We start from the raw sequence: 24,947 nt of genomic DNA on the forward strand, positions 1-24,947 counted from the left end.
TCAGCAGAGGGAAGAAGTCACACTTGTTCTAGTATGCATTATTCCTTGACAAAGATTCACCTGTACTGTTTCTTTGTCAGGTGAACAAATGCAGAAAAAACAGGTCTGACCTCTTCTAGTATGCTGTGTCCCCTGGAGAAGAAACCTTTGTACTGGAATAGTGGAACAGATGTGCCTTTGTTTGGGTGTGGCAGCCATCTGGATTAAGACCCATTAAGAGACAGGGAATCAATGCAAGAGGATTACGGCTTTCCAGACCTAAAGGGAATAATCTACAAGAAGCAATCAGCAGAGGAAGAAGTCACACTTGTTCTAGTATGCATTATTCCTTGACAAAGATTCACCTGTACTGTTTCTTTGTCAGGTGAACAAATGCAGAAAAAACAGGTCTGACCTCTTCTAGTATGCTGTGTCCCTTGGAGAAGAAACCTTTGTACTGGAATAGTGGTACAGAAGTGCCTATGTTTGGGTGTGGCAGCCATCTGCATTAAGAGCCATTAAAAGACAGGCAATCAATGCTAAGTGATTCCAGCTTTCCAGATCTAAAGGGAATAATCTGCAAGATGATTCAGAAGAGGGAAGAAGTCACACTTGTTCTAGTATGCATTATTCTTGACAAAGATTCACTTGTACTGTTTCTTTGTCAGGTGAACAAATGCAGAAGAAAAACATGTCTTCTAGTATGCTGTGTCCCAAGTCTGATGTCTTCTAGTATGCTGTGTCCCAAGTCTGATGTCTTCTAGTATGCTGTGTCCTTAGGAGAAGAACCCTTTGTACTGGAATATTGGAACAGATGTGCCTTTGTTTGGGTGTGGCAGCCATCTGGATTAAGAGCCATTATAAGACAGGAATCAATGTCAAGAGGATTCCAGCTTTCCAGATCTAAATGGAATAATCTGCAAAATGATTTCAGAAGAGGGAAGAAGTCACACTTGTTCTAGTATGCATTATTCCTTGACAAAGATTCACCTGTACTGTTTCTTTGTCAGGTGAACAAATGCAGAAAAAACAGGTGTGACATCTTCTAGTATGCCGTGTCCCTTGGAGAAGAAATCTTTGTACTGGAATAGTGGAACAGATGTGCCTTGTTTGGGTGTGGCAGCCATCTGGATTAAGACCATTATAAGACAGGGAATCAATCAAGAGGATTACGGCTTTCCAGATAAAGGGAATAATCTACAAGAAGCAATCAGCAGAGGGAAGAAGTCACACTTGTTCTAGTATGCATTATTCCTTGACAAAGATTCACCTGTACTGTTTCTTTGTCAGGTGAACAAATGCAGAAAAAACAGGTCTGACCTCTTCTAGTATGCTGTGTCCCCTGGAGAAGAAACCTTTGTACTGGAATAGTGGAACAGATGTGCCTTTGTTTGGGTGTGGCAGCCATCTGGATTAAGACCCATTAAGAGACAGGGAATCAATGCCAAGAGGATTACGGCTTTCCAGACCTAAAGGGAATAATCTACAAGAAGCAATCAGCAGAGGGAAGAAGTCACACTTGTTCTAGTATGCATTATTCCTTGACAAAGATTCACCTGTACTGTTTCTTTGTCAGGTGAACAAATGCAGAAAAAACAGGTCTGACCTCTTCTAGTATGCTGTGTCCCCTTGGAGAAGAAACCTTTGTACTGGAATAGTGGAACAGATGTGCCTTTGTTTGGGTGTGGCAGCCATCTGAATTAAGACCCATTAAGAGACAGGGAATCAATGACAAGAGGATTACGGCTTTCCAGACCTAAATGGAATAATCTACAAGAAGCAATCAGCAGAGGGAAGAAGTCACACTTGTTCTAGTATGCATTATTCCTTGACAAAGATTCACCTGTACTGTTTCTTTGTCAGGTGAACAAATGCAGAAAAAACAGGTCTGACCTCTTCTAGTATGCTGTGTCCCCTGGAGAAGAAACCTTTGTACTGGAATAGTGGAACAGATGTGCCTTTGTTTGGTTGTAGCAGCCATCTGGATTAAGACCCATTAAGAGACAGGGAATCAATGACAAGAGGATTACGGCTTTCCAGACCTAAAGGGAATAATCTACAAGAAGCAATCAGCAGAGGGAAGAAGTCACACTTGTTCTAGTATGCATTATTCCTTGACAAAGATTCACCTGTACTGTTTCTTTGTCAGGTGAACAAATGCAGAAAAAACAGGTCTGACCTCTTCTAGTATGCTGTGTCCCCTGGAGAAGAAACCTTTGTACTGGAATAGTGGAACAGATGTGCCTTTGTTTGGTTGTAGCAGCCATCTGGATTAAGACCCATTAAGAGACAGGGAATCAATGCAAGAGGATTACGGCTTTCCAGACCTAAAGGGAATAATCTACAAGAAGCAATCAGCAGAGGGAAGAAGTCACACTTGTTCTAGTATGCATTATTCCTTGACAAAGATTCACTTGTACTGTTTCTTTGTTAGGTGAACAAATGCAGAAAAAAACAAGTCTGATTCCTTCTAGTATGCTGTGTCCCCTGGAGAAGAAACCTTTGTAATGGAATACTGGAAAAGAAGTGCCTTTGTTTGGGTGTGGCAGCCATCTGGATTAAGAACCATTATAAGACAGGATATCAATCCTAAGTGAATTCCAACTTTCCAGATCTAAAGAGAATAATCTGCAAGATGGATTCAGAAGAGGGAAGAAGTCACACTTGTTCTAGTATGCATTATTCCTTGACAAAGATTCACCTGTATTGTTTCTTGTCAGGTGAACAAATGCAGAAAAAACAGGACCTCTTCTAGTACCTCTTCTAGTGGTAGTGCCTATGTTTGGGTGTGGCAGCCATCTGGATTGGAGAAGAAACCTTTCCAGATCTAAAGAGAATAATCTGCAAGATAAAATAGTGGAACAGAAGTGCCTTGCTTGGGTGTGGCAGCCATCTGGATTAAGACCCATTAAGAGACAGGGAATCAATGCCAAGAGGATTACGGCTTTCCAGACCTAAAGGGAATAATCTACAAGAAGCAATCAGCAGAGGGAAGAAGTCACACTTGTTCTAGTATGCACTATTCCTTGACAAAGATTCACCTGTACTGTTTCTTTGTCAGGTGAACAAATGCAGAAAAAACAGGTCTGACCTCTTCTAGTATGCTGTGTCCCTTGGAGAAGAAACCTTTGTACTGGAATAGTGGTACAGAAGTGCCTATGTTTGGGTGTGGCAGCCATCTGCATTAAGAGCCATTAAAAGACAGGCAATCAATGCTAAGTGAATTCCAGCTTTCCAGATCTAAAGGGAATAATCTGCAAGATGGATTCAGAAGAGGGAAGAAGTCACACTTGTTCTAGTATGCATTATTCCTTGACAAAGATTCACTTGTACTGTTTCTTTGTCAGGTGAACAAATGCAGAAGAAACAAGTCTGATGTCTTCTAGTATGCTGTGTCCCAAGTCTGATGTCTTCTAGTATGCTGTGTCCCAAGTCTGATGTCTTCTAGTATGCTGTGTCCCTAGGAGAAGAACCCGTTGTACTGGAATATTGGAACAGATGTGCCTTTCATTGGGTGTGGCAACCACTTGGATTAAGAGCCATTATAAGACAGGCAATCAATGCCAAGAGGATTCCGGCATTCCAGATCTAAATGGAATAATCTGCAAAATGATTTCAGAAGAGGAAGAAGTCACACTTGTTCTGGTATGCATTATTTCTTGACAAAGATTCACCTGTACTGTTTCTTTGTCAGGTGAACAAATGCAAAAAAACAGGTCTGACCTCTTCTAGTATGCTGTGTCCCCTGGAGAAGAAACCTTTGTACTGGAATAGTGGAACAGAAGTGCCTTGTTTGGGTGTGGACAGCCATCTGGATTAAGACCCATTAAGAGACAGGGAATCAATGCCAAGAGGATTATGGGTTTCCAGACCTAAAGGGAATAATCTACAAGAAGCAATCAGCAGAGGGAAGAAGTCACACTTGTTCTAGTATGCATTATTCCTTGACAAAGATTCACCTGTACTGTTTCTTTGTCAGGTGAACAAATGCAGAAAAAACAGGTCTGACCTCTTCTAGTATGCTGTGTCCCTTGGAGAAGAAACATTTGTACTGGAATACTGGAACAGATGTGCCTTTGATTGGGGTGTGTCAGCCCTTTGGATTGAGAGCCATTATAAGACAGGCAATCACTACCAAGATGATGGCGGCTTTCCAGATCTAAATGGAATAATCTGCAAGATGGATTCAGAAGAGGGAAGAAGTCACACTTGTTCTAGTATGCATTATTCCTTGAAAAAGATTCACTTGTACTGTTTCTTTGTCAGGTGAACAAATGCAGACATAAACTGTGTCTGACCTCTTCTAGTATGCTGTGTCCCTAGGAGAACCCTTTGTACTGTTAGATCTGGAACCGATAGTGGAACATTTGCTTGGGTGTGTTAGCCATTTGGATTAAGACCCATTAAGACACAGGCAATCAATGCCAAGTGGATTCCGACTTTCCAAGTATAAAGGGAATAATCTGCAAAATGGATTCAGTAGAGGGAAGAAGTCACACTTGTTCTAGTATGCATTATTCCTTGACAAAGATTCACCTGTACTGTTTCTTTGTTAGGTGAACAAATGCAGAAGAAACAAGTATGACCTCTTCTAGTATGCTGTGTCCCTCTAGGAGAAGAACCCTTTGTACTGGAATAGTGGAACAGATGTGCCTTTGATTGGGTGTGGCAGCCATCTGGATTAACAGCTATTATAAGACAGGCAATCAATGCCAAGAGGATTCCGGCTTTTCAGATCTAAATGGAATAATCTGCAATACGGATTCAGAAGAGGGAAGAAGTCACACTTGTTCTAGTATGCATTATTCCTTGACAAAGATTCACTTGTACTGTTTCTTTGTCAGGTGAACAAATGCAGAAGAAACAAGTCTAATGTCTTTCTAGTATGCTGTGTCCCTTGGAGAAGAAACCTTTGTACTGGAATAGTGGAACAGACGTGCCTTTGTTTGGGTGTGGCAACCATCTGCATTAAGAGCCATTAAGAGACAGGCAATCAATACTGAGTGGATTCCGGCTTTCCAGATCTAAAGGGAATAATCTGCGAGATGAATTCAGAAGAGGGAAGAAGTCACACTTGTTCTGTTATGCATTATTCCTTGACAAAGATTCACTTGTATTGTTTCTTTGTCAGGTGAACAAATGCAGAAGAAACAAGTCTGATGTCTTCTAGTATGCTGTTTCCCTTGGAGAAGAACCCTTTGTACTGGAATAGTGGAACAGAAGGGCCTTTGTTTGTGTGTGGCAGACATCTGGATTGAGAGCCATTAGGAGACAGGCATCATTGACAAGCGGATTCTGGCTCTCCAGATCTTCTTCTTCTTCTTTGTCTGCATATCTTCCCGCTTCTATGTGGGCTCGATGTTTCTGGGCAGCTTTCTCCATCTACCTCTGTCCCACACTTCATCACCGGTTAATCCCTTTGATCGAAGGTCATCCTTGATACAGTCCACCCACCTTCGCTTTGGTCTCCCTCTCCTTCTCATTCCCTGTACCTCCATCTCCATCACTCTCCTCCCAATATACTGTTCATCTCTTCTCATGACATGACCATACCACCTCAGTCTACTTTTTGGATCTTATCTAATAGTTCTGTAACTCCTACGGTACCCCTAAATACCGCATTCCGTATCTCATCTCTTCTTGTCACCCCACACATCCATCTCAACATTCTCATCTCTGCCACATCCAGCTTCTTCTCTTCTGTCCTCTTTATTGCCCATGTCTCCGCTCCCTATATCATTGCTGGTCTCACAACTGTTCTGTGTACTTTACCTTTCAACTTAACCCCTATTTTCCCGTCACATAGTACTTCACGCACTTTTTTTTTTTCCAATTCTTCCATCCTGCTTGTATTCTGTGGTTTATTTCTGCCCCCAGATCATCATCCTTTGCAACTGTTGATCTTAAATACTTCGAAATTTTCAACTCTTTTCAATATCTTTTTCTGTAAACTTCTTCTTCTTCCTTGTCTACATCCTTTCCCACATCTAAGTGGGGTCGATGTTTCTGACCAGCTTTCTCCATCTACCTCTGTCCCACACTTCATCACCGGTTAATCCCTTTGATCAAAGGTCATCGTTGATACAGTCCATCCACCTCCACTTTGGTCTCCCTCTCCTTCTCGTTCCCTGTACCTCCATTTTCATCACCCTTCTCCCAATATACTGTTTATCTCTTTTCATGATATGACCATACCACCTCAGTCTACTTTCTTGGATCTTATCTGATAGTTTTCTAACTCCTGTTGTACCCCTACTTAGCTCATTCCGTATCTTATCTCTTCTTGTCACCCCACTTATCCATCTCAACATTCTCATCTCTGCCACATCCATCTTCTTCTATTCAGTCTTCTTTATTGCCCACGTCTCAGCTCCATACATCATTGCCAATCTCACAACTGTCCTGTGTACTTTACCTTTCAACTTAACGACCATAGTTGTTTTGGCCATTTTTTTTTTTCATGGCCGGATGCCTTTCCTGCCGCCAACCCTCCCCATTTACCCAGCCTTGGGACCAGCACCAAGTTGAGGCTAGCTTGCCCCCCTCAGTGTCTGGGTTCTGTTAGGCTTATACTGCTCTTAACATTTGCTTCTGCCCTCTCATACATATCTTGGGTGATTTCTTACGTATTTTTCAGGGACTCCCTTTTCTCTCATACATCTCCACAGCTCCTGACGTGGTACTCGATCGTACGCCTTCTCCATGTCAATAAAGACCATATGTAATCCTTTCTGTTGCTCCCGATGTTTTTCTATCTTCTGCCTCAAAGCAAATATTGCTTCTACAGTCCCTCTTCCAAGCATGAATCCAAATTGTTCCTCACTAAACAACAATTGGTGAGGAACAATTAATGCTAGGGCGTTCTCCTAGGCGACGCGTTGGGACCTCGTCTGATCCCTCCGAAAAATCTGGAAGGGCTACCCAGTCATGGGCGGGCTGAGTTAAAGAGGCAAGCTCAGAGGAAAATATTTGAGGAGAGGATGAGAGCAGCAACTCTGAATGTGGGGACAATGACTGGAAAAGGGTGGGACCTGGTTGACCTCATAGAGAGAAGGAAGATTGGAGTGCTGTGTGTGCAGGAGACCAGGTGGAAGGGAAATAAGGCAAGAGAACTAGGCGGAGGTTGTAAATTTTATTACAGTGGAACAAATATGGAAGGAAGACATGGTGTAGGAATAATATTATCGAAAGATTTGGAGGAAAGTTTGATTGGGGTGAATAGGAAAAATGACAGAATTATGAGTTTAAAGCTGGGACTAGGCGCAACAATAGTCAATGTGGTGTGTGCCTATGCCCCGCAAATTGGATGTACAGAGGGGGAGAAGGATACATTCTGGGAGGAGATGGACCAGGAGCTTAGAATAATTCCTGCAAGGGAAAGGGTAATTATAGGAGGAGATCTGAATAGCCACTTGGGAATTAGTAGGGAAGGGATAGAGAAAGTGCATGGAATTTGGGGTGTGGGCAAGAGAAATGATGGGGGAGAAAGAGTGATTGATTTTGCAGTGGCTTTTGACCTAGCAATGATCAACACTTTCTTTGAGAAAAAGATTAACAGACTGATTACTTACAGTAGCGGTGGCAGGGAGAGCCAGATAGATTTGCTGCTGTGTAAGAGAGCCCATCTAAGGAGGTTAGAAATTGCAAGGTGATAAAGGGGAAGAGTGTAGCAGTACAACACAGGTTAGTGGTAATTGATTGCAGACTAAGGAATTGTAGGAGAAGTAAAAAGACGAGAATGGACCAAAAGATTAAGTGGTGGAAACTGAAAGAGGCAGAACTTTGCTTCTTTCTTGGTTTTTACCCGTTCTTGCACCACCACGATTCTTTATCATTTGGGGGTCTTCTTCCTGATGACTTTCCAAGTAATTCCCCACCGATCCTTAGAATCCCTTTACTATTCTCGGTCCACCATTCTTGTACATCCTCATGTAACCTTAATGCTTCCAGCACTCTTTCCTTAGCCAAGACTCTCAGTTCTGCCTCTTTCAATTTCCACCACTTAATCTTTGGGTCCATTCTCGTCTTTCTACTTCTCCTACAATTCCTTAGTCTGACATATATAAGGAAAATAAAAGATAGCAATGGCATAATAGTTCTAGCAGAAGAGAGTGAAATTAAAAGAAGGTGGGAAACTTATTTTGAAGGACTATTGAATGAGGAGAACCCAAGAACAGTATTTGAAGATGGACTCCCAAACGAGACAGTTACCATAGGAGTGACTAGAAGAGAAGTAGAACAAGCAGTAATGAAGATGAAAAATAGTAAAGCTGCAGGACCGGATAATATACCAGTAGAGGTATGGAAGAGTCTTGGAGAGGAAGGCATAGATATCTTGTGAGACCTGACACAGAAGATCTTCAATCAGGAAAAGATGCCAGAGGAATGGAGAAGAAGCCTAATCATTCCCATCTATAAGGGGAAGGGACACATCAAGGAATGTGGCAACTACAGAGACATAAAGCTGATAAGCCATACTATGAAAATATGGGAGAAGATCATTGAGAAGAGACTCAGAGATGAAACAGCAATTGGTGAGGAACAATTTGGATTCATGCCAGGAAGAGGGACTGTAGAAGCATTATTTGCTTTGAGACAGATGATAGAAAAACATCGGGAGAAAAAAAAGATTACATATGGTCTTTATTGACATGGAGAAGGCATACGATCGAGTACCACGTCAGGAGCTGTGGAGATGTATGAGAGAAAAGGGAGTCCCTGAGAAATACGTAAGAATCACCCAAGATATGTATGAGAGGGCAGAAGCAAATGTTAAGAAGAGTATAGGCCTAACAGAAAGTTTTCCAGTAAATGTGGGACTACATCAGGGGTTTGCATTGAGTCCTTACCTATTTGATCTGGTCATGGATGTAGTAACACAAGGTATTAGAGATCAGTCTCCTTAGTGTATGCTTTTTGCTGATGATGTTATACTGTGTAGCACTAGGCGAGAGGGAGTAGAAGAGAAACTGGAAGAATGGAGAAGAGAAATGGAAAATAGGGGATTGAAAATCAGCAGGAAAAAGACAGAGTATTTGAGATTGAAAAATGGCAAGCATGGGGAAGTTAGTTTACATGAAGAGAGATTGAAGAGTTGAAAGTTTCAGGTATTTAGGATCATCAGTTACAGAGGATGGTGATCTGGGGGCAGAAATAAACCACAGAATACAAGCAGGATGGAAGAATTGGAAAAAAGTGCGTGGAATACTATGCGACAGGAAAATATGGGTTAAGTTGAAAGGTAAAGTACACAGGACGGTTGTGAGACCGGCAATGATGTATGGAGCGGAGACGTGGGCAATAAATAAGACAGAAGAGAAGATGGATGTGGTAGAGATGAGAATGTTGAGATGGATGTGTGGGGTGACAAGAGGAGAAAAGATACGGAATGAGGTAATTAGGGATACCACAGGAGTTAGAAAACTATCAGATAAGATCCAAGAAAGTAGACTGAGGTGGTACGGTCATGTCATGAGAAGAAATGAACAGTATATTGGGAGGAGAGTAATGGAAATGGAGGTACAGGGAATGAGAAGGAGAGGGAGACCAAAATGAAGGTAGGTGAACTGTATCAAGGATGACCTTCGATCAAAGGGATTAACTGGTGATGAGTTGTGGGACAGAGGTAGATGGAGAAAGCTGACCAGAAACATCGACCCCACATAGAAGTGGGAGAAGATGTAGACAAAGAAGAAGAATCTTTGGGTCCATTCTCGTCTTTTTACTTCTCCTACAATTCCTTAGTCTGCAATCAATTACCACTAACCAAGGGACATAGCATACTAGAAGAGGTCAGACTTATTTCTTCTGCATTTCTTCACCTGACAAAGAAACGGTACAAATGAATCTTTATAAAGGAATAAGGCATACTAGAACAAATGTGACTTCTAACCTCTTCTGAATCCATCATGCAGATTATTCCATTTAGATCTGGAAAGCCGGAATCCACTTGGCATTGATTGCCTGTCTATTAATGGCTCTTAATCCAGATGGCTGCCACACCCAAACAAAGGCACATCTGTTCCACTATTCCAGTACATGGCTGAGGACTATGAAGCGCGAAGTAGGAGATGATGAATGGAGATGTACTGATTTAAAAGCTCAAGATAGAAACGACTGGTGAAATCTAACTGAGGCCCTTGGCGTCAATAGGCGTAAGAGGAGATAATGATGAGTTGTTATCCATGGAAATGGGTGACAGACTGACTGATAAAGACTTTTTTTTTGCTCTCAATTTTTTTTTTTTGTAGAATTGCCATTAGGACTGAATGGCTTCATGGAAAACTAGGCAGCTTTGCCAACTCTAAGGGAAGTCTTAACTACTTATAGCTAAACTATGGTACGAAGCCGTGGACATAAAGAATAGAATAAAAAAAAAAGGAAGGAAACTGACATTGGAGGAGAATTTATTATATCGGCAGTACTGCTTAACCCTTTCACTGCCATTGGTGACTTAGTCAAAATTTGAAAAAGGGTTAAGGAAAAAACAATCACTATACAGAGAGAGAGAGAGAGAGAGAGAGAGAGAGAGAGAGAGAGAGAGAGAGAGAGAGAGAGAGAGAGAGAGAGAGAAATTCTCATGTGCAAGGATTTTCGTATCGGCGACAAGTTGAAAATATATCTCCCGACGTCCTTCTCTTACATCTTGATGTCACTCTATTATCTATTGGGGCGTACGGGCGGGTGTGTAGGTGTTGGTGGGGGTTGGGGATTGGGGTAGCGGACGGGGGGGGGGGGGAGTTGAGTAGATCCAGTCAAAGAAGTTGTCCCACCCAAGGGTCTTACGAATACATCCTGCAAAGATGTTCTTTTACTTGAATGCTTTTCCTAGAGTGTGGCTTCGCCAACGTAGGATCCTGAGATACAAGTATTTTAGGAAAATCATTAGCATTCTTAAGTAACGATAAAAAAAGTCGTGCAAAAACGCAGCGTGCAAATTGAAGGACGTATTTTCTACTCCTTAATTGTTGAAATTACCTCCACCAACGAAACTGAGAGGAGGTTATGTTTTACCACCTGTGTGTTTGTTTGTTTGTGTGTGTGTGTGTGTGTGTGTGTGTGTGTGTGTTTGTGAACAGCTTCCTGTCCACAATTTTAGTCGTAGAGCAATAAAACTTGCAGGGATTAACTGTTATGTAAAAAGCTGGAAACAATTAAATTTAGGAAGGTCAAGGTCACGGTCAAGCAAACTGTCTAATTCACGTAATCAGCCATAAGTTTGGACATCGTTGTCACAGAGACTTCAAACTTGGTTCATATTTGAGTATATGAAATTCCAAGCCAATTAATACATGTTAATATTAAAGGTGAAGGTCAAGGTAGAGCAAAAGGTCGAGAAATAAGCTACTGGGGCGGAGGTCTGCGCTCTACTGAGTGCCCCTCTAGTTCTTTCTATAATGTCCATGATTCATGAATATCAAATGAATGAATCTACTTCTTTGTCTGCATCTCCTCCCAGACAAGGAAGAAGATTCATTCATTTGATATTCGTGTGTCAAAACAAACATTAAAGCTATAAGTAATCTTCTTCTTCTTCTTTCTCTACATCTTTTCCCACTTCTATGTGGGGTCGATGTTTCTGGTCAGCTTTCTCCATCTACCTCTGTCCCACACTTCATCACCGGTTAATCCCTTTGATCGAAGGTCATCCTTGATACAGTTCATCCATCTTCGCTTTGGTCTCCCTCTCCTTCTCGTTCCCTGCACCTCCATTTCCATTACTCTCCTCCCAATATACTGTTCATCTCTTCTCATGACATGACCGTACCACCTCAGTCTACTTTCTTCACCACTCTCCTCCCAATATACTGTTCATCTCTTCTCATGACATGACCGTACCACCTCAGTCTACTTTCTTCACCACTCTCCTCCCAATATACTGTTCATCTCTTCTCATGACATGACCGTACCACCTCAGTCTACTTTCTTCACCACTCTCCTCCCAATATACTGTTCATCTCTTCTCATGACATGACCGTACCACCTCAGTCTACTTTCTTCACCACTCTCCTCCCAATATACTGTTCATCTCTTCTCATGACATGACCGTACCACCTCAGTCTACTTTCTTCATCACTCTCCTCCCAATATACTGTTCATCTCTTCTCATGACATGACCGTACCACCTCAGTCTACTTTCTTGGATCATTAAAGCTATAAGTAATGTTTTCATCAATTGGCTTCTTTTCTTAACAAGATATGTTTACAGAAAGAAATAAGTCAGTGGTCACAGCCTTTTTCATCCACTTCAAAAATAAAAAACCGTAATCTTAATCGGAAATTCTCCGTAAAACTATGCCGTTCTCAGCGGTATTTCAGTAAAATACAGGGGACCGTAACTTTACCATACTATGTTACTATATTTTACAGGTTGGTGACCGTAATATCACTCCTTTACGTCATTATATCCGTTTTTAAAACGGTAAATGACTGGCAACATTTTTTCCAGGATTTTTACAGTTTTTTAAGGGAAATTTTTAACGGTGTATCTTTAAAACTTAATTGAAGATGAACCCTTTGTGCATTAAACTTCCACAATTTTAATTGTCAGATAAACACTACACAGAAAGCTCATCTACGGGAATCTATCTCGCGTATACTTATCTCACTTCCGGGATGATAAGAAGCCTCCGTTTCAAAGGTTCCTTTACTCCTTCCGTCCAGGAGGCGGACGGACAGAACCCGGAAAATAAGGAAGAGATCAGAAGCGAAAGAGCGAGATTTAAAAAAAAAAAAAAAAAAAAAACCGGATCGAACTTTGAAAGTAGAGTAAAACTTCCCGTAATAAGAAAAAAAACCGGATCGAACTTTGAAAGTAAAGTAAAACTTCCTGTAAGACAAAATCTCGATTTGAAAAATTGAGAAGTGGCGCCATCTTCATTTTCATAAACAAACTAGACAGTTTTCACATTTCAACGTTCACGAAATCAACATCTAAGGACGAAGCTGTTTACATTGGCAGATGCGTCCTACTCCACTAAAAAAAAAAAAAAAAAAAAAAAAAAAAAAAAAAAACGAGTTATTTTCATGGTTGTGGCAGAGATGAGAATGTTGAGATGGATGTGTGGGGTGACAACAAGAGATAAGATACGGAATGAGGTAATTAGGGATACCACAGGAGTTAGAAAACTATCAGATAAGATCCAAGAAAGTAGACTGAGGTGGTATGGTCATGTCATGAGAAGAGATGAATATTATATTAGGAGGATAGTGATGGAAATGGAAGTACAGGGAACGAGAAGGAGAGGGAGACCAAAGCGAAGGTGGGTGGACTGTATCAAGGAAGACCTTCGATCAAAAGGATTAACTGGTGATGAAGTGTGGGACAGAGGTAGATGGAGAACGCTGGCCAGAAACATCGACCCCACATAGAAGTGGGAAAAGATGTAGACGAAGATGAAAAAGATGCCGAGATATTTTCAAATATTTTATAATAGATTTCATCCAATGAAGTAATGTCACGGAAAAGTGTAAATGAAATATTTATGAAAGTTGATACCACAACAATGACATATAAACTTGGATATAGAAGAGACCATCCCACGTCATTGTTGATTTTATTATTATTATTGTTATTATCATTATCATTTGCTAAGCTACAACCCCAGTTGGAAAAGCAGGATGCTATAAGCCCAGGGGCCCCAACAGGGAAAATAGCCCAGTAAAGAAAGGAAACAAGGGAAAGGTAAATATTTTAAGAATAGTAAGAACACTAAAATAAATATTTTCTATATAAACTATAAAAACTTTAACAAAACTAAAGAAATATAAATTAGATAGAATAGTGTACCTTCAAACGATCGCTCAAGCAGCCTTGAAATAAACCAAGGGCAACGGGTATACATTAATAAAAAAAATCTTTAGCTAGCGAGGGTGGGTGGGGGGAGGGGAGAAAAAGTCATTAGTCATCATTAAACATTAAGAAATATCTCGGAAATACTGGCAACTCGGAGGGACCTGTTTTAAAAAAAAAGACACTGTTTCGACATATCAGAATCCAGGAATACATTTTTTATATATCTTTTTTTATATCCAGTTCCGACTAGATCTAGTTCCTGAGAACTATATAAGGTTGGTGGGACACTCTTTACTGGCAGTGCATCGTTAGCTCCTCTATAAGCAAGTCCTTTAATTTCGCTCCGCAATGATGAAGTTCCATTTGATAGCTGTGGCTGTGTTGTGCTTTGCTGTCATTCAAAGGTGAGTGGAATGGTTTTGCTGAATTCTTCTTCTTTTTTGTCTGTATCTTTTCCCACTTTTATGTGGGGTCGATGTTTCTGACCAGCGTTCTCCATCTACCTCTGGCACTCTATTCTATCTTGTTTCTCTTCCTCTTGTTTTGTTAAAGTTTTTATAGTTTATAAAGGAAATATTTATTTTAATGTTACTGTTCCTGAAATATTTTATTTTTCCTTGTTTCCTTTCCTTACTGGGCTATTTTCCCTGTTGGAGACCCTAGGTTCTTCTTCATCTTTTTTGTCTGTATCTTTTCCCACTTTTATGTAGGGTCGATGTTTCTGACCAGCGTTCTCCATCTACCTCTGGCACTCTATTCTATCTTGTTTCTCTTCCTCTTGTTTTGTTAAAGTTTTTATAGTTTATACAGGAAATATTTATTTTAATGTTACTGTTACTGAAATATTTTATTTTTCCTTGTTTCCTTTCCTCACTGGGCTATTTTCCCTGTTGGAGACCCTAGGCTTATAGCATCCTGCTTTTCCAACTAGGGTAGTAGCTTAGCAAATAATAATGATAATAATAATAATAATAATAATAATAATAATCCCTTAGATCGAAGGTCATCCTTGATACAGTCCATCCACCTTCGCTTTGGTCTCCCTCTCCTTCTCGTTCCTTGTACCTCCAAATACTAGAAGAAAGGTCTTCTTCGTTTATTCCTTCGTGGATCCAAGGTTTATAGTGATCAGAGTATCCTAAAAGTGTAATGAAAGCGAAAGTCCAAAGGGAATTTTGGCCAGTGATTAAATATTGCATACACAATGTATAGCATACATAATATTACCAATTATTTAGCAAAACCATCCTTCTGGTGTCCAGGCCTGATGACTATAAACCTTGGATCCACGAAGCAAAAACGAAGAAGACCTTTCTTCTAGTGTTTGGATTCGAACCCAAGTATGGGTTTAAGATTACTATTAGAGTAATTAGTTTCCAAGGATACAAACAGCTTTGAATGTAACTTGCACATTGTACTCATCTTTTAGACTTCCTCTGAGAGAGAGAGAGAGAGAGAGAGAGAGAGAGAGAGAGAGAGAGAGAGAGAGAGAGAGAGAGAGAGAGAGAGAGAGTATATATTATCGTTTCCCTTTTTGCAGCACCAACAGTCTTTCCTGCCCTTGTTGGAGAGCTCCACGCAACTGCACTGAATTAACTGAGGCGGATTGTCCCTTTGGACTAACTTCGGACATCTGTGGCTGCTGTAGTAGATGCAAAAACGTAAGTTCACTTTTCTATAAAACGTTTGTCGACACAATCGATTTATACTTCCTTAGATGGTTCGAAGTCTATTGGTTCGAGTTCCGAAAAAGTCGAATCAATATTTTTTCAGTCATTATTCATAATTCATAAGTTCATGAATTCAACGTAGGTTATAAACGTTGCAACATTGAGGTTCACTTTTCTAGAAAACGTTTGTTGACACAATCGATATACACTTCCTTAGATGGTTCGAAGTCTATTGGTTAGAGTTCCGAAAAAGTCGAATCCATATTTTTTCAGTCATTATTCATGATTCATAAATTCAAATTCGAAACACATCTCAAATCTTAAACTTTACTGACATGACATTCCTTTCATAAATTGAGTATAATCAGAAGAGTCTTTAACGATCCCTCATCTTTTCCTTTTATAAAGGGACCTGGAGAAGAGTGCGGAGGCCCCTGGAATGCGTATGGACCCTGTGGTGATGGACACAAATGCGTGAAAAATCCTAATTCTACTCCAGAAGGACCAAGGGACATGTGTCTGACACTACAAGACGCAGTCGGTTTGGAGCCTGCGAGTGAACACCTTTTTTAAAAAGCGAAGTTCGTCTTGCCAGGATAAATCAAACGCCTTTTTGGCACTGAACTTATTTTGGGAATCTTCTTCTTCTTCTTCTATTCCCATTTTTATGTAGGGTCGATGTTTCTGGCCGACGTTCTCCATCTACCTCTGTCCCACACTTCATCACCGGTGTGGGACAGAGGTAGATGGAGAACGCTGGCCAGAAACATCGAACCCACATAAAAGTGGGAAATGATGCAGACAAAGAAGAAGAAGAAGAAGTTACCTCAATAATTAGACATTGTCTCAAAGGGATTTTGATGGACTTATTTTGGGAATGTCGGTCAAAATCGCTTTCACCAGAATGTCTTCCCTTCCAAGATGAATCAAGCACAAATTTAGTATTGTATCTCTCGATGTGGTCAATCTAGTGCCAATTTTTAGTATTGTATCTTTACTTCTCCGATAGATCAAATGTCTTTTCAGTACTTTAGTCACTTTCATATGGCCGATAGAATGTAGATTTTTTGCATGCCACTTGCCTTATGAATATAAATCAAACACTCCATTAGCATTATATTTATATTTCAAAAGTCATTCAAATGTATTAGAAATGTGAGTTGTCTAAATAAACAAAATGCCTTTTACCCAATTTATTCATCTTGGCAATGTCAATTAAATGTTCTTTTCAACTTTGGCCTTTCCTTGGTGAGGTCAAACATAATGTCCTCTCAAGTAGGGCCAAGTTTCTTCACTATAGAAATGTTGCACTTATTTTTGGTTTCCTTTTATGTTCAAGTGATAAACATCTGTTGTTAAATATCCGGTACAAGATTGTTACAAACCAAGTTAATATATATATTATAAAAACTGCAATTGTTTAAATACTTTATTAAAAATTATCACATCCTAAATCACAACGGAAGAAAAGAATTAAAGTCTACATATCGTAAGTCGGAGGAAAAGAGACGAAAAACGATCGAGGAAATAAGGAAATAATAAGTAAATTGAACTGGAAGACATGAATATAATGAATAAAAGTTGAATGAGGAAACTAAAAAGGAGAGAGAGAGAGAGAGAGAGAGAGAGAGAGAGTGAGAGAGAGAGAGAGAGAGAGAGAGAGAGAGACAGTTTTTGTACAAAATCCCGCTGCACAGAAATGTAGGCCTTAAAATGAATATGAGTAAAAACAAGATAATGTTCAAGGCAAATGCAGAGACAACAAATAATGGTTATGTTCGAACCTCTAGAGATTGTTAATGAATATGCATACTTAGGACACAAGATTGAAACTTAAAAAAAGGGGTAAGCATGGAATGGAGAGCTTTTGGTAAACATAATGAGATTATGAAACGTAAAATGACACTTTCTCTAAAAAGAAAAGTATCTAATTAGATGGTGCTACCAGCATTAACTTATGCACCAGAAACTTTGAGCCTTACTAAAGCCATAGAACATATATAAGCTAGTTACAACTCAAAGAGCTATGGGAAGAATAATGATGGGAATAACATTAAGAGAAAGAAAATTAGCAAGATAAGTAGAGGATATTTTCATGTAAGAAATAGAAATGAACATGGGAGGAATATATAATGAAAATGACAGATAATAGGTGGACATTAAGAATAACAGAATGGGTCCTAGAGATTGTAAAAAAAGCAGGGGAAGGAAGAGAACATGATGGATTGACGAACTAAGAAAGTTTGTGGACGTGGACTGGAATAGAAAGACCATAAACGGACGGGAGTGGAAGGACATGCTTGAGACCGATGTTCTGCAGTAATGGATGAGGATATATATATATATATATATATATATATATATATATATATATATATATATATATATATATAGAGTATATATATATATATATATATATATATCAAATAAGCCATATATATTAATGCATTAAAGTCTGGATTCTCTTAACGACCTCGGGATCAGAGCCCTAGGCGAAATCATTCAAAAAATATAGTATCTGACTAGCTGGGTTTCGAACCCTGGTCCAGGATACTTGTATGACATTGACCATACAACTTATTAATATATATATATATATATATATATATATATATATATATATATATATATATATATATATATATATATATATATATATATATATATATATATGACTAATTTGATATATGAAAAACATGTTTAAATGTGCAAAATTTATAATATATATATATACATAAATACATATATATACATATATATATATATATATATATATATATATATATATATATATATATATATATATATATATATATATATGAAAGGGTTTATGTGTCGCCATGATCAGCAAAGCTGTACTAGTCAGAAACACCCTTACTAGGTTGATTTGCTATGAGCGATCAAACTAAAGTCTCCCAACATCACCAATCCGCCGTGGCCACAGCGGGGTGATGGAAAGGGCAAAAATGTCAGACATGAATATGGACATGTCTGAGGCCTTATATTTTGAATTTCTGAAATCGCATATGAGTTGCCTAGTTTGATTTTTCTCTGAGTAAATTATTATTATCATTATTACTAGCTAAGCTACAACCCTAGTTGGAAAAGCAAGATGCTATAAGCCCAAGGCCTCCAATTAGGAAAAATAGCCCAGTGAGAAAAGGAAATAAGGAAATAAAAGAAAATGATGAGAACAAATTAACAATAAATCATTCTAAAAACAGTAACAACGTCAAAACAGATATGTCATATATAAAATATAAAAAGACGTATGTCCGTCTGTTCAACAAAAAAAACATTTGCTGCAACTTTGAACTTTTGAAGTTCTACAGATTCAACTACCCGATTAGGAAGATCATTCCACAACTTGGTCACAGCTTGAATAGAACTTTTAGAATACTGTGTAGTATTGAGCCTTATGATGGAGAAGGACTGGCTATTAGAATTAACTGCCTGCCTAGCATTACGAACAGATTTGTCGACAGAATCCAAATAGGCCCTTTCGAATCGTTTGGATTTTAAGTAAAGCAAGGATTCTGGTGGCCTATTGGAAACGTCCCTGACCGTCGAGTCCCGCTCAAACTTGATAGTTTCTTGTGGTGTCTGCAACCTCATCTTCCTTGTGACCTTAGGATGGGGGGTTGGGGGTTGGGAGAGCCTGTAGGTCTGCCTGCTGAGTCATCAGAAGTTATCGCCTGGCCCACCCTGGTCATAGTTTGGGTGGAGAGCGGGAGGGGGGGGGGCTTGGGTATATATGGTCAGTCTCCAGGGTATTTTCCTGTTAGCTAGAAGGCACTGTCACTGTGAGAGGGCAGAGCTCCGCCACGGCAGTTTCTCGAAACCGGCTTGCTCTTCCCATTATCAATTTACACCATACGCGAATTTGAAGTTTGTATGACAACCAAGTGCGAACTTTGGGTTAAGGGTATGGTTAATTCATTCGACCTTGTGTACGACCTTGACCTTGACCTTTGACCTAAGACTTACAAAATTGGATCACTTCTACGTCTTAATATAACAATTATACAGTCTCACTACTCCACGAGTAAAATTGTAGCCAAACAGGGGCGAAAACATAACCTCCCCCTATTTATCAGCGAAGGCCCCTAGAGGAGGAGTGCAAGAGTCCTTTGATAGTGTTCAGGTCCTGTTCGGATGGATACGAATACGTGCCTAATCCGGAATATCCTACGTCAGATATCGAGAAGATGGGGTTGGTGACGTCATTGCCCTTCAAGCGGTGGACCGTGCGCATTGCTTAAAGGTCACTAACTTTTAGGCCTTTCGTCTTTGGAAGCTGGAAGGCCTCTTGGGGGCACAGTACTGGCCTCTAGGCCCAGATTTTAATTCAATTCATTGTGAGAATTTTGTAGACATACCACACACCATCATATATACGCAAAATAAATACAAGGATTAATTGTGCCAATTACTATTTCATCCGAGCTTTAACTTCTGAGGTCACAATTCCCGTCAGAATTGGCCCCTCCCCCCAAAAAAATTAAATTCTACTGTCCGGTTTCTCCACTAGCGGGACGTCCCGAGACTGCTCAGCCCAAATGGGTGGCAATTATATAACCGGTTCAAGTAATAACAACACTATACCACCTTGCTTCTTTTTCATCTTGCTTGAAACACTCAAGGTAAAAATAAGCGCGCTAACTTGGGAAATTCGATCTTATTGACAGTAGGAAACCCCCCCTTTTTATTTTCTAAATTCTGATTGTGCCCCCAAGGCCAGCTTGTCTAAGGGCATATAAGTGCTGCTGAGAGGTGGGCTCTCCGTCAGTTTCAGGCAGTGCCTCCTTGAGTCCTCTGTACAGCTGAAGTGTCGAATCTCACGGCTGAAGCTTATTCCATATCTTAAAAATTTCGTCGCTCTGCAATAATGAAGATTTATCTCTTCACTTTGGTTGCTTTGTGCTTTGTTTTCATTCAAAGGTAAGAGACATACAACATACACAGACATATGTATGTATATGTGTGTGTATATATATATATATATATATATATATATATATATATATATATATATATATATATATATATATATTGTAATGGGTCTCGTTGGACCGCAACACACACTAGGTCTACAGGACCATAAATAATCAATATTTAGGTGTTCAAAAGGCAGCAAGCCACAAAGGTGGAAGCAAGCCCAGGTAAATGCAGCACAAGAATAACTCAAGGGGGATAACAAAACAATGAAATAAAAACCAATATATATTACAATTCAATAAAAATACAGAAAATAATAGCTAGGCCTCATCATTAACATTAAATCAAAAATACCACTTACGAAACATATACCCAAATTACCAGTCAACACATTCAACCTCTGAAGGAGGAAAGGGGGCCCAGAGAGGAATAGAAAACAACGAAAAGAAAGAATAACCTAAATTTTACATGCTAACGGATGATGAGATGATGAAGGTCTCCTCCCATAGGTCCTTCAATAAGGGCAGCGGACGGCAACTCTCAATACCATTAACGGGCTCCAACAGGAAATTAACCTGACACTGCAGCACAGCCGTAATCATATTCATTCATGATCATGGACGCCGGATCCCAATAATCTTGGTCAATAATTTACAAGAAATGAATGACACTCCTTACCGTCGCCAAGCGAGGCCCCTCTGGCAAGTAATGCACCAGATGCAATAATAAAATGGTAGAGATGTGAAGTAACGGCCAGCTGAGGTGAAGATAAATATATATTCGTTCAGAGACTTGCTGTATATCCAGAGGTAATAGGCTCACAAATCAGGGTGTAGATACCAACTGCCTGTAGCTTGGAAACCCAGTCTCAAGTCAACTCAGCAGAGCCAAAATATGGAGGGGAGAAACAGGGAGGATTAGTCAACAAGACTATACAAAAATACCACTGGAGTGAGGAGACCCCTACTAACAAGAAGGCGAACTAACCATGAACTTTACAGCCTTCGAAAAAAAATGAAAGAGGAACTTAAAAACTAACCTAAGTAAGCTAATACATTATAAAAAAACCTAAGGCTTACTTACACCTCCTCACCCAGAGAAAAAAAAAAAAACTTTTTTTTTTTCCAAGTCAAAAGTGCAAAATTAAAGACAAAAATGCTGAAATTTACTTTAAAAGTTAAGGGAATCAAGTATACAATATACACACTTGAAATATAATACAAACAACAAACAAATGGATTAAAATGTTAAATATAAAGTATCACTAACACCATACACCAAATAATTGCACCAAGTCCCTCATCTAGGACTAAAATCATAAGACCCACCTGTATTAATAATTTATTATCACCATATGGGATCACCTAGGTTGCAAGAGGAGAGGGAGTGGCAAAAAAAAAAAAAAATATATGCTACAAAACCAAATTGTCATACACCAATCACCAACAAAATATAGTGTCCAAATAAAGGATTCATTACCTGGGTAACTTTCAAATACTTATACTAACCGGTGACATTCTTAATGCCTCATAGGCTACCTTAAATATACACCACATCCTTCGTCAAATATAAATAGTACACCATTTTGCTGTTCACACCAGACTGGCAAGGTATGTGAAGGGAAAGGAGGTTCTTCCCTGGTGAATTGTTCAAAGCCGCGAAGGTATCATGATCTAATGTCCCAAAAATATCATACACCTTAGCTGTACTTTTTCACAGCACAACCCTCATAGCACCTGCACATTAACCTTTCACCCAAGTGTCTTGAACACATAAAATGTTACAGCACTAACACAGCACTTTTCTTTTATGCACTATTAACAATACTTTGGAGTCCACACTCTCCTGACAAAGGGGTGTATAAACAAATCAGTATGTCACAAAAAATCTTAACCTAATTTACATACCCAACTAACGTAATAAATACCATCACCTGAAACATAAGGAGTCCAATATAGGATCATTCATAAATTCCTAAATCACCACACATAACCAGATAATTTTTGACAAAACCTCAGTTTTAAGCATAATTCAACAAAAAAAAAAAAAACATCAGTTCATTATAAACTTCACCACCTCCACAAGCAATTAAAGACAGATATAATTAACCCATAAAATAACAGTTGCATGCATCAACGAACAATAATAATCTTACATTTGGTCAACATCCATCTATCATATCAAATCATAATCAACCGTCAATACTACGTCCAATCATTGGAGTGTTACATTACATAATCTGTTCAACCAAATAAAAGAAACCATATATAAATAATTATTAATACTCAAACAGTTACCACGAGTGACAGAATTCAACAGGTGAAGAAAAAAAACACTTATAATTACCCCATTCGCACCTACTCTGCCAGCCGGGATAATGCATCGGCCACCATATTCTCTTTACCTGGGATATGCTTAAACTCTAGATCGAATTCTTGGACCAAAATACTCCAGCGCATCAATCTCTGATTCTTATTCTTGTACCGATTCAAGAACGTTAATGGATTATGGTCCGTACAAACTTTAATGGGCCCACCTGAGGAGGAGAGATAGACATTAAAATGAGTTAACGCTAAGATCAAGGCCAACGTCTCCTTCTCGATTGTGGAATATTTTCTTTGAGGCAAAGTGAGCTTTTTAGAAAAATACGCCACCGGGTGGACAATACCATTTTCGTCAGCTTGACTCAATACAGCACCAACCCCCACATCACTCGCATCAGTGGTAAGCTGAAATGGAGCGTCAAAATTTGGAGCTGTTAACAAAGGCCGACTAATGAGGACCAGTTTTATCCTCTCTAATGCATCCTGAGCCTCCTTACTCCAAACAAATTTAACATTTTTCTTCAATAAAGCAGTAAGAGGTTCCGCAATGTCTGAAAAATTGCGAATGAATCTGCGATAATAGCTTGCCATCCCTAATATCCTTCGCAAATCTTTCCTACATTTAGGAACCTCTACTTTACGAATGGCCTCAATGTTAACCTCCTTGGGAGCCACCATACCTGCTCCTATCTCATGTCCAAGATATACCACCGTTGCTTTTGCAAAATCAGACTTCCTTAAATTAATAACCAGGCCTGCTTTCCTAAGTACTTTGAATAAGGCCTCAATTCTCTTCAGGTGCAACTGCCAGTCGTCGCTAAAGATAACCAAGTCATCGATATACACCACGCACCCCTCTAGACCACTAACCAACGAATTCATAAGTCTCTGAAAGGTGGCAGCAGCGTTTTTCATCCCAAAGGGCATTACCTTACACTGAAATAACCCCTGTTGGGTTACAAAAGCCGAAACACTTCTGGCCCTTTCCGACAAAGGCACCTGCCAATATCCCTTTAATAAATCAAATTTTGTAATATATTTAGCCCGACCCATGCGATCAATACAATCTTCCACACGAGGCAATGGAAAGCTATCAGCCTTGGTCACCTCATTAAGCTTCCTATAATCGAAACAAAGACGATAGTCTCCGTCCGATTTCTTAACCAACACAACCGGAGATGACCAAGGACTACAACTCGGCTCTATTAAATTATGCTTGAGCATATACTCAACCTCTCTAGCAACAATCTCATTCTTTTTTGGGTTCAACCTATAAGGAGCCTGCTTCACGGGCGTGGCGTCTCCTACGTCCACGTCATGCTGCAAGATCGTGGTCATGCCGGGCACATTAGAAAACAAGTCCTTATATTTTAAAACCAAATTTCTCAAGGATTGTTGCTCATCCTTACCTAAGTGACCCAACATCCGAGGTAAATTTTCTAAAGCCTCGACATTACCTGCCAGCCATTCACTATCTTTCAAGTCCCTGTCCTCTGAAAAAGAATTATTATTATGCTCATCTGAAAAAGAAGCATTATAACCGACCAAGTCATTTCTACCGTCACAAAGAGTCGCAATTGGCCTAACCTTCTCTCTTTCATGGAAAGCTTTCATCATATTTATATGTACCAATTGATGAGGCCTTCTCCTATCGGGGGTTTCCACCAAGAAGTTAACATTATTTACCTTCTTCAATACCTTCCATGGTCCCTGGAAAGTAGCTTTGAGAGAATTACCTGGGATAGGTAACAGAACCAGTACCTTATGTCCTACGTCGAAGTCCCGGGTCACAGTCTTTCTGTCAAAATAAAATTTCATTTTCTTCTGACTTTTCAACAAATTCTCACCTGCAAAAGACCAAGCCTTGGTTAATTTAGCATTCAAATTATTAAGGTAATCAATCAAATTCAAATCAGGGGCATCTCCCTCCCAAGCCTCTCTCACAATATCCAGCGGACCCCTTACAGAATGTCCAAAAATCAAATTAAAAGGAGAGAGACCGAGAGATTGACCAGGAATAGAGCGGAAAGCGAATAAGAGGAATGGAAGGTTTTTATCCCATTCAGCCCCATTCCCAATACAATATTTCTTTAACATGCTTTTCATAGTTTGGTGAAAACGTTCCAAAGCACCCTGTGACTCTGGATGATAAGGCGAGGAAGTTACATGTTTAATGCCCAATTCAGTCATTTTCTGCTTAAAATAACGACTCGTGAAGTTAGTACCGCAGTCTGACTGAAT

General features: G+C 39.6%; 1 long non-coding RNA gene across 1 annotated transcript; it reads left to right on the forward strand.

Moving 5' to 3' along the window:
- The first annotated feature begins 14,032 nt into the window (after positions 1–14,032).
- Positions 14,033–16,855, forward strand: LOC137637670 (uncharacterized). Its single transcript, XR_011043748.1, has 3 exons — positions 14,033–14,178; positions 15,315–15,435; positions 15,853–16,855. It is a non-coding gene; the product is annotated as an uncharacterized lncRNA (long non-coding RNA).
- The last annotated feature ends 8,092 nt before the right edge of the window (positions 16,856–24,947 follow it).

The sequence above is a fragment of the Palaemon carinicauda genome, chromosome 3 (genome assembly GCF_036898095.1).
Source record: "Palaemon carinicauda isolate YSFRI2023 chromosome 3, ASM3689809v2, whole genome shotgun sequence".
NCBI lineage: Eukaryota > Metazoa > Arthropoda > Malacostraca > Decapoda > Palaemonidae > Palaemon > Palaemon carinicauda.